The 11273-nt window shown below is 37.6% G+C and overlaps 1 pseudogene across 1 annotated transcript; it reads left to right on the forward strand.

Moving 5' to 3' along the window:
* Nucleotides 1–5761: 5761 nt before the first annotated feature.
* Nucleotides 5762–8672, forward strand: LOC145071043 (uncharacterized; annotated as a pseudogene). Its single transcript, XR_013690202.1, has 2 exons — nt 5762–5895; nt 6310–8672. The product of XR_013690202.1 is annotated as an uncharacterized LOC145071043 (transcript).
* The last annotated feature ends 2601 nt before the right edge of the window (nt 8673–11273 follow it).

Raw genomic sequence — 11273 nt, forward strand, 5'->3', positions numbered from 1 at the left:
GATCGAACTGAGGAGGTGGTGGTGGCGTTGGATCCATTGAGGAATTGTTGCTCTTTTTGTTGGGTCTTTTCTTTGGAGGCATCTTGTTCTATATCAGGAAGAAGAAGATGCTAAGTCCCTTAGACTTTGAATCAAGAGATTTGAAACAAGGTATATCTCTATTTGATAGATAAAGTGTTCTACTAAGCGATAAATAGGAAGGGTTACTAACGCAAGTAAATTATCGCAAAGAAAGAATGAGTAGCAACACTAGAAATGAATATCTATAATGTATTCGGTTCTGAATAAAATACTCCTATAGTATTTTAAGTTGTCTGTTTTGTTCTATCGACATCTTTCTGTATGGATACTTGGTAACTTTTAGGCCTGCTACAACACCATAGTCACTCACAAGCACATGTTGGTCATGTCTCGACTGAATATAGTTGATCAGGCTATATTGACCCTAGACATGATTACATAACTGCCCAGGTTTAACCGCAGTTTCCAACATCCAAATACTTTTGTTTTGTTCTACACATGATATTGTTTCTGGTATGTAGGTATAGTTGTATACTTTTGTAAAAATACTTATATTTTAAAAGTATACTGTTAGTTCAGAGCACTTCAGCCCCTTAGTGTTTATAGTTGTATACCATGTAAGGTTCGGTATACTTAATTCACCATAAACAATAGCTCTGATACGAATCCGTCACACCCCCGAACCGTCTGAAAACAAATGGCAGAAACGTCCGGGGCCAGGTGATGTCATGCGTAGTAGCACAACAATTGTATCATAGCAACAAAGTAGACACAACCATTACATTACAATATGAATATTTACATCTGTTTAAAAACATAGTTTGAATACATCATTATATAAAAAAATTAAAAGACGCCACTCTAATGTGCTCCGTCTTCTCCAAAAGCTCGCAAGGGTACCTGTCTGTCGTTGCCCTAAGAATACAAGCGATTTTGAAAACATATCAGAATAAAGATGGTGACTTCATAAGCATGGTTTTGTATTGGAAACCAGTCACTGAATTTGTACAAATGATTTCTTTTCATTATAAGTAAATATCGTTTGTATCGAAACCCTGGTTACCACCAGTATGTAAAGTATGTTCCATTTAAAAACCCTGGTTATCACCAGTGTGTAAGTATGTTCTATCGAAAACCCTAGCTAATGCTAGTAAGTAAGGTACGTTTCGTTTGAAAATCCTGGCTACCGCCAGTAAGTAAGGTACGTTCTGTTCGAAAACCCAGGCTACCGCCAGTAAGTAAGGTAGTTTTATTACTTAAAATAAAACCACAGGTTGTGTCCCTGGAATACCCTCCAGTAAGTAGATAGGTAGTTTTATTAATTAAAATAAAACTATTGAAGAAGGAAAATCTCGTAAACAAAGATTAGTTTATACTTATTGTGAGTCTTATAACCATGCTAATATGACTGATGACCTCCTTGACGTTTCTTTAGGTGTCGTACGATTACAAAATTAGTCACCCCAGGCATGCCTACCTAACTGTAGCTAACAGTTTAGGTGTGGGATTGTCGGTCCCGAATAGATCTATTCACAAATTTCATGCTCTCCCTCCAAGAGACTCTAGTTGTACTAAAGGTGAGGATTTACCAGTACCCCGAAGGCTACAATGAAGAGAGGTCTCACAATCATGTATTAACTAGTTTACGTGTTGCTCAGTTGTTCTCGTGTTCAAAATCGTTTGTACACCGTGTAGAGTATAATAATTATACGCAAAGAAAATTATTTAAGAAAATACTCTTGTTTTTTGTATGTAGTAATGGATAAACTAAATCTGTCATAGTTTATGTGCTTGAATTTGTACGTAGTTTGAATCTATAAAATCGGTAATGAATTCCCCAAACTATACCTATTATAGTTTGATTGGTAAGTTGTGTTCATGTATTGTTCTGAAAACTATACAATTATGTTTAGAAAACATCCCTTATGCTCTGCATATCACAAAAGGGATAAAGTATCTGAATGTTTATTGTAAAACCGTTGAAATTGCATTAGTTAATAACTTGTGAAAACTTTTATGTTTAGCTTGTATTCCCCCCTGAAAAGGTTTTAAAAACTATAATAGCATAGGGTATGAACTCACAGTTGGTTGGATGCAAAGGATTGAACTGCACGATCCTTGAGTTGATGTATGTTGCGCTTAACAAAATCCTAATATCAAATAAATACATATATCTATCTAAATTAGCGATTTCGTATGATAAAGTGTTAGATAAACACTTGGGTTCGGTTAAAGAATGTTACGGGGACTTGGTTGAATCGAGGAAACAGACTTTTCCCCAAAAAAGAGCTGTTTACGACCGTATATGGGGTTTACGACCGTGAAATGGGTTTGCGGCCATGAACAAGGTTTACGGCCGTGAATGGAGTTTGCGGCCGAGAACTAGGTTTACGGCCGTGAACAGGGTTTACGGCCGTGAACTGAGTTTGCGGCTTTTGAAGATCTGATGGATTACGACCGTAAACTCATGAATAATGGTGCTTGTTTTCGACGAAAAAGTGTTCCAGAGACTCCCAAACGGCCCCAAATGACGATTTCAGACGTTTTTCGGGTGAAAGGAGGGCTTTTTGGTGTTTACGGTCAAGAGGTTTAGAGAGAGAAAGTGGGTGTTTCCGACCAAGAAGGTTCAAATGAGGGTGGGGGTCCTGTATTTATAGGCTGGGGGTATGGTCGGTGGTGGGGTCCACCTGGTACCGACCGTAAACAGGTTTACAGCCGTACACGAGTTTACGGCCATAAACTCGTCCTAGTCATGAACTCGGTGTTTTCGAGTGAATTTTCGAGTTTGTTGTGTGATTTCCGATTTATTCCGACTCGTATAAAATACATATTATTTATTTAAGACGTAAAGTCTTTCCCACACCAAGAAATTTGACGGAATTTAATAAAAACCCAAATTTTGTTAACGGAAACTGGGTAAGGATAACGGAAAATTTTCGGGTTGTCACAAACTATGATGAAATCCAAGTGTGGTAACGAAATTTGTGAAACGTTGCTACCACGTCCTGGGTGTCTGTTTGAGACCATATAATTTTTTTTTCAATGGACATACATGATGAGGATAGGATGGGTGTTGAAATCTTGTAGGTTAATGCATTTAAACAGTTTCAGCCAAATAGGATGGGTGTCGAAATCCCGTAGGTTGATGCATGTAAACAGTTTCAGCCAAATGTCCATGCAAGATTGCATTTTTTTCATCTAACCGGTTGATCTTCCACATATGAAATAAAGTGATGTTAAGCACTATACCAATGAATTTTGGTTTAACAACCACTCTAAATGTTTCATCACAATCCACCCTTTTTTGTTGAGATTTACCATCATAAACCAAGTTTGATGTTATGTTTAAAAATGCATATACACCTTATGTAAGGATGACGAGGCACTAATTCCTAAGTGTGGTTATCAATATGGGCATCATGGCACGATTCCAAACTAGATTATGTAGGGCTTCTGTCGGGTTTCGTAGAATAGGCTCAAAAGGAACAATAGTATGTAGGTTTAGTGGGTGTTTGGGTTTAGAATTATCTATCATACTGCGGGTTTACATGGTTGGTGGTGAGGGAGGAACCAGTACGCGTGATGGTGATGACGTAGTAGGTTGTAGTGGGGCGGTAGAAGCCATAAATAGGATAGGAATGACGTGAGTAGTAGTAGGGTAAGGTGTAGTTTTGGGGTCGGCGACTATAGTTTTTGAAATAGGAGGGGTGTTCGGTTAAGGTGGGTGAGGTAGGCAGGTTGTAGGTTGGCAATAGAGATACGGTTTAGGTTGGGGTGAGTTGTATGGTTTTCATTTGGGTTGGGGTAGGTGGTATGGTGGTAGATGGTTCTTATGTAGTGGATGAGGTTGTTGTAACAGAATGCCAAATAGTCGTGTAAATCGATGGATGCGGTGGAGTGAAGGAAATCATAAGATGTAGAGAATAGCATAGCTAAGCAAAAGGGAAGACATGTTAGCCTATGAAATAGTCCCAAATTATTATTTTTTTGCAAAAAAGTCATAAAACCGGTAAAAACCTGGCACAAAAACCGGTAAAAACCTGGAAAAAGGGAAGACATGTTGGTAACAGATTAATTTGCGATTATTTTGTAAATCGACCCAAAGATATTGGGACTATTTCCTAAACTGGCACAAAATATTGCGACTTTTCTGCAAAAACCTTTATTTTTATTTTTATTATTTTATTTAAAACTCAAATAAATATATTATTTTTTTGAAATTGTTATTATTAATATTATTAAATAAACATATATATAAATATATTTTAAATATATATTTGTACTTATAAAAACATATTTATACATAAAAGAATATGTATAAATATAATATATATATATATATATATATATATATATATATATATATATATATATATATATATATATATATATATATATATATGGTTAGGTTATTTTGTTTTCACTATCCATTGTGTTCATGTATGATTGATTCTGGACCAATCATTTTGGTTATTTTAAGAATGTAATTAATGCATATTACATGTTAAAGATACAATGGATATTAATTAAATCTTCAGCATTTAATATGGATTAATTACTTTCTTAAAATAACTAAAATGATTGGTCAATAATCAATTATATATGTACACAACAGATAGTGAAAACATTTGAACCTAACTCTCTCTCTCTCTCTCTCTCTCTCTCTCTCTCTCTCTCTCTATATATATATATATATATATATATATATATATATATATATATATATATATATATATATATATATATATATATATATATATATATATATATATCACGCTCCAATACCATTTGGAGTAGGATATGGACCAAATCCGCTTCCCAAATTAATTACATGTACATAGTATATAAACATTACAACATATAATTCCTAGTCTAGTAGTCTCCCTACCCCGTTTTACCCCCACCATCAATATAACCCGAACAGTGATTCCTCCCTATTCATCCGCCTGCAACATTTTTTAACCCTCATGACATGGGTTTTTGAGGATTTAGAGATAGAGATTGTGATACGGATCTAGACCCATTTGAAGACCCAACAGGAAGTGTTATTTCACAAACCAACCTCACTACCCGTCGCTAAGGAAACTGCCGATTTTAGCTCCACCCCATCCAACCATTTATTAAGTTATCTCTTTATTTGATTCAGTTTATCTTTTGCTTATTTTATCGTGATTTTCATTCCATGTTTCTTTTGTTCTAGTTTCCTTTTTAAAGGCTTGCAATCCTAGGTTGGATGGTGATGTTTTTTTTTATGAACAACAAAGAAAGTTTCACTGAACAATATTTGTTCTTTGTCGTTCGGTTGGCCGAAGGCAGGTTATCTCGCTGGGTTTTTTTTTTCTAGTATCCACTCGTATACGAATCCGTATCAAGTGGTATCAGAGCTTTGAGGTCCTCAGAATGTCGATGCACGGGAGAGATCGTCGTCATGCAAACTGTAGATTCGCCGCCGGAGGCAACGGCTATGAACAACGTGACCCTCGCGATGTCACTGAGATCGAACGATTGCAACAACGGATTCGTGAACCGGAACTCAACCAACATGCGCAGGTAGGGGCGAAGGCAATGTAGAAGGAGTGGGGTGTGTGGATCCCACTTAATTTATATTTTTCAATATTAATTATTATTATTTTTTTTAATAAAGGTGGCCCCCCTTTGACTTTAGATGGCACCCAATGCTTCCCTTAAATACCCGATCCCCCCGTTTCCTTATTCTTTCTTTTTAACCTACCCACACACACAGTCCACCAAATCAGATTCCGACTTTGCCGGAGATCAGAAAGGATATTGTTGCCGGAGTCAGATGCCGACTGCCTGATTGCGCCTCCGACCTCCGACCTCCGCTTCCCTTGTTCTCTCTCTCTCTCTAGCTGGGTAAGTCACTACCTTTAAATATACTTTGATTTTATTAGAGGAAATTGATTTTTGTTGGTTTAAAAGCTTCTATGTTGGTTTGTGGAATTGTTACTCTAATTTTTTTTATTGAAATCAGTTAATATTTGGTTGTATAGTGTAATTTTGGATTTTTGTGGGTAAATTCAAACAATGTCGACAGTGAATGTAATTGGACATTTTTAATTTTTTTTTGGGATCAGTGGGTGGATCCATAACTTGTTTTGTTATTATTGGCAGAAAAAAAACTTAAATAATATATAATTTCATTTGTTTGTCCCCTGTATGTCCCCTGTATGCATTATGAATTTGATTTGTTTCATAGTTAAATATAATAGATTGCCAATTGAGTTTTATTATATCAATAACTTATAAATTGTAAATTTCTATTAACAGATAAATGGAAAGATATCTGAAAAGACGGATATCAATTGATGATGCATCTTCATCCAGGATTGCTTCCAATGGAATTCCTCAATCTAGCTCTATTCCATCGGTTCCGGTTGAAATTGATTTGGGTGAAACTCCTTGGGATCCATCTGATAGATTTTTTTTTTCAGATTATCACCCTAATCAAAGAGATGAAATAAGGCGAAAATATTTGATTAGAGGACCTTGTCAACCACGTGATCATACATTTCCAACAAAAAAGATAGGAGGTAGGACAAGACGTTTCAATCCGGCTTGGTTTGATCATCGTCAATATAGTAAATGGTTGGAGTATAGTAAAAAAAACAAATGAAGCCTTCTGTTTGTGTTGTTATTTATTTAAAGATGTGACAAGTAAAAGTGGCGGCGGTGCTAGCTGCTTTTGTAACAGAAGGTTTTAGTTGTTGGAATAAACCGGAAAGACTTAAAACTCATGTAGGCAATTTCACTAGTTCCCATTCCATAGCACTTAAAAAATGTGAAGATTTGATGAGACAAAATCAATCTATTGACACTGCTCTTCATAAGCAAAATGATGTTATAAGGAATGAACATCGAATCCGATTAAATGCTTCCATTGATACTTCTAGATGTTTATTAAAATGTGCATTGCCTTTTTGTGGTCACGATGAGTCTGACATGTCTCTTTTTAGAGGAAATTTTTTAGAAGTATTGAATTTGGTTCGGGATCAAAATGAGAGTGTATGGAAAGTTACTTTACAAAATGTTGCGGGGATCAATCAAATGGTGGCTCCATGTATTCAAAAAGACATTGCTTGTTGTTTTGCACAAGAAGTACTTAAATCAATTTTTGAAGAGATTGGTGATGATGTTTTTGCTTTATTAGTTGACGAGTCCAGTGATATATCTAAAAAGGAACAAATGGCGGTGGTTTTACGATATGTTACATGTGGGATTGTTAAAGAACGGTTTATTGGTCTTGTTCATGTGAAGGATACATCTACATTGTCTTTAAAATCTGCTATTGACTCTTTATTTTCTGAATATGGATTGAGTTTAACGAAGATCAGGGGTCAAGGGTATGATGGAGCAAGTAATATGAGTGAGAACTTTAATGGTTTAAAATCTCTAATCATGAGAGAAAATACGTCTGCATAATATGTTCATTGCTTTGCTCACCAACTTCAGCTAGTCAATGTGGCAGTTGCAAAAAAACATCACGATGTTGGAGTCTTTTTTGATATGGTATCTGTTCTAATGAATGTTGTGTGTGCTTCTTGTAAACATACAGATATGATGCGCGAAAGTCAAAAAGATAAATTAGAAGAATCCATAAGTCGTGGTGAAATTGAAACTAGAAGTGGATTAAACCAAGAATTCTCTCTTACTAGAGTCGGAGATACACGTTTGAATTCTCATTACAAAACTCTATCACGTTTGGTTGGTTTATTTTCATCTATTACGGATGTTCTTGAATATGTTGAAGATGAAGGCCTTAATAGTTTTAGTCAACGTCAAGCAAGTGGTCTTCGAATATATCTTCGGTCATTTGATTTTGTATTCCACTTGCAGTTGATGTTGAAAATTTTGGGGATCATAAACATATTGTCGCAAGCTCTACAAAGAAAGGATCAAGATATCGTGAATGTTATAAGTTTGGTGAAATCAACCACTGCAACGGTAAAAAAGATGAGAAATGATGGGTTTGATGCACTTATATTGGATATCACCTCTTTTGTGAGAAAAATGGCATTCGAATGTTGAACATGGAAGAAGTTTATGTTAACCCAAGAGCCCGAAGACAATATACCGATATCTCCAATCATCGTTATTACGAGATTTTTTGTTTCAACATGGTTTTGGATATGCAAATTCCAGAGTTCAGTGATTGTTTTAATGAAGTAAGCTCCGAATTGCTTATTTGTATGACGGGTTTGAATCCACATGATTCATTTTGTGACTTTGATCCATCAAAGTTACGGAAGTTGATTGATTTCTATCCACATGATTTTAGCTATAAAGATAGGTTGGATATTCTAAATGAACTTTCGGTTTACCCCAATCACATGCAACAAGATGGAAGATTTGCAACTTTGAAGAACATATTCGACCTTGCTAAAGTGATGGTGGAAACCAAGATGCATCAGTTCTTTCCTTTGATTTATCGTTTAGTGTAATTGTCATTGGTTTTGCCTATTGCAACCGCAACAGTGGAGAGATGTTTTTCTGCAATGAAGCTTGTTAAGTCGGATTTGCGGAATCAGATTTCAGATGATTTTCTAAATGATTGTGTCATTTGTGTGGTTGAAAGAGAAGGATTTTCAAAGATCACAAATGAAAATATTATCAAACGTTTCTTAGCTATGTGTCCTCGTAGATTTCAACTGTAAAATGACATTTAGTTGAAGCTTTTAATGTTATTATACTTTTTCATAAAAAAATTATTATTATTTTCAATTGGTCAACGGTCAACTATGCACCCACTCAACTTCCGGGCTGGATCCGCCACTGTGCGCGGGATGATCGATCTGCTACCGAATCCGCCGTCCGGGATGATGATCGCGACCCACACATCCAAAATAATTTTGGCCGACAACACCAAGACGCACCCCGCCCCCACGACCTACTTCGTGCTTTTGGTATTCGTACGGAGGTTCCAGAATTCGATGGAAGGTTGCAACCAGATGATTTCTTGGATTGGCTTCAAACTGTGGAGCGAGTTTTTGATCTTCATGATATTCCTGACCCAATGAAGGTAAAACTGGTGGCTATCAAGTTAAAATAGTCCGCATCATTATGGTGGGAATACGTACAACAACAACGATATCGGGAAGGAAAGCACAAAGTCGATACATGGGAGAAGGTGAAACGTCTCATGAAGGCTAAGTTCTTACCGGCCAATCATAAGCAAGACGCCTACCTTGACTATCATAATTTGCGCCAACAGTCTCTAACAGTGGAGGAATTCATCGGGGAGTTTGAACGCATGCGACTATGATGCGGCACTAAAGAAGACAAAGAACATGTTATAGCCCGTTTTTTGGGGGCACTACAACCGAAAATATCCGATGTGGTGATGTTGCAAAAATATTGGTGTTTTACTGACATGTGCAAGTTGGCTCAGCGGGTCGAAAAACAGTTGGCACCCAAGCAACGACCCGCATCGTTGCGTTTCGCAAGCCGCCCACCGGTTGTTTCAACCACCCCCACCAGGACCGCCCAAATCAAAGCTGATTCCGCTGCTCCGGTTGTTCCATTTGGGTCGAGTTCTAACACACTCCGTTGTTTCAAGTGTCAAGGACTCGGTCATTTGAAACGAGATTTTCCGAATAAACAACTCATCTCTTTTGTTGATGACCCGTTACCCACGTATGACACCGAAGACGAGCACAACACCGACCCCACAGAAATCCTTTATCCCGATCGCGGTGAATCGCTAGTTATCAAACGTATTCTAAACACGACAGTCCATGATACAATTGATGACACAGTGGCTTCGCAACAACATTTTTCGTACAAAATGTACCTCTAAAGGAAATGTTTGTACCGTCGTTATTGATGGCGGCAGTTGTGAAAATATCGTGGCTACCTCCATGGTGGATAAACTCAATTTACAACTACAACCCTACCCTGAACCATACCAACTTATGTGGCTCAAAAAGGGTAACCTCATCAAAGTTACACATCGGTGTTTGGTTCAATTTTCTATTGGTAATAAATATGCAGATGAAATATGGTGTGAAGTACTTTCGATGGACGCGTGTCATCTCTTGTTGGGACGTCAGTGGCAATACGACAGACGTGCCAAACATGACGGGTTCCGAAAAACATATTCATTTAAGAAAGATGGTGTTAATATTACCCTAGCCCCACTCGATCCACATGATAAAGGACCTAAATCTATGTTGGTCTCCGGTTCTGCTTTCACCGACCTCACTAAACAGACACCAACTAAGCTGGGTCATATCATCTTTGGCCTTTTGATTACGGAGGAGAACCCCATTATACAGATTGTTCCACAGGAGGTCCAACCGTGTCTATCAGAATTTAGTGATATTTTTCCTGACGACATTCCCACGGGTCTCCCTCTCGAGCGTGATATCCAACATTGTATTGACTTCCTTCCCGGGGCGAGCATTCCGAACAAACCAGCTTATCGGAGGAATCCGAAGGGAATTCACAGAGTTGCATCGTCGAGTAACCGAACTCTTAGAAAAGGGTCTCATTCGGGAAAGCATGAGCCCGTGTGCCGTACCGGCTCTCTTGGTCCCGAAACCGGGCGGTAAATTTCGCATGTGTATTGATAGTCGAGCGGTTAACAAAATCACAATAAAATATCGGTTTCCTATCCCACGTTTTGATGATTTACTTGATCATTTATATGGAGCTACTATTTTTTCGAAAATTGATTTATGTAGCGGGTACCACCAGATTCGCATGCGACCCGGTGATGACCGGAAAACGGCGTTTAAAAAACGTGATGGGTTGTATGAATGGATGGTTATGTCGTTCGGTTTATCGAAGGCTCCGAGCACTTTCATGAGGCTCATGAATTATATTTTAAACCTTTCATTGGTCATTGTGTTGTCGTTTACTTTGACGACATTTTGGTGTTTAGCAAAGATGTCGCACAACACTTACTCCGCCTTCGCGACATTTTCGTGGTCCTAAGACAACAGAAATTATATGCAAATGGACGAAAATGCCACTTCTTAACATCCGAGGTTGTTTTCTTGGGATACTTGGTGTCGGCAAAGGGAATTCGCATGGATGAATCAAAAATCTCGGCGATCACAACGTGGCCACCGCCTAATTCACTTCATGATGTTCGAAGTTTTCATGGGCTTGCATCGTTCTACCGGCATTTCATTCGCAATTTTAGTACGATTGTCGTCCCTATCACAGAATGCGTAAAAAGTAGTAAGTTTAATTGGTCCTCGTCCGCACAACAATATTTTGAAGCGCTTAAG

Source organism: Lactuca serriola, chromosome 1 (genome assembly GCF_051521515.1).
Source record: "Lactuca serriola cultivar US96UC23 chromosome 1, Lser_US96UC23_V15, whole genome shotgun sequence".
NCBI classification, from domain to species: domain Eukaryota; kingdom Viridiplantae; phylum Streptophyta; class Magnoliopsida; order Asterales; family Asteraceae; genus Lactuca; species Lactuca serriola.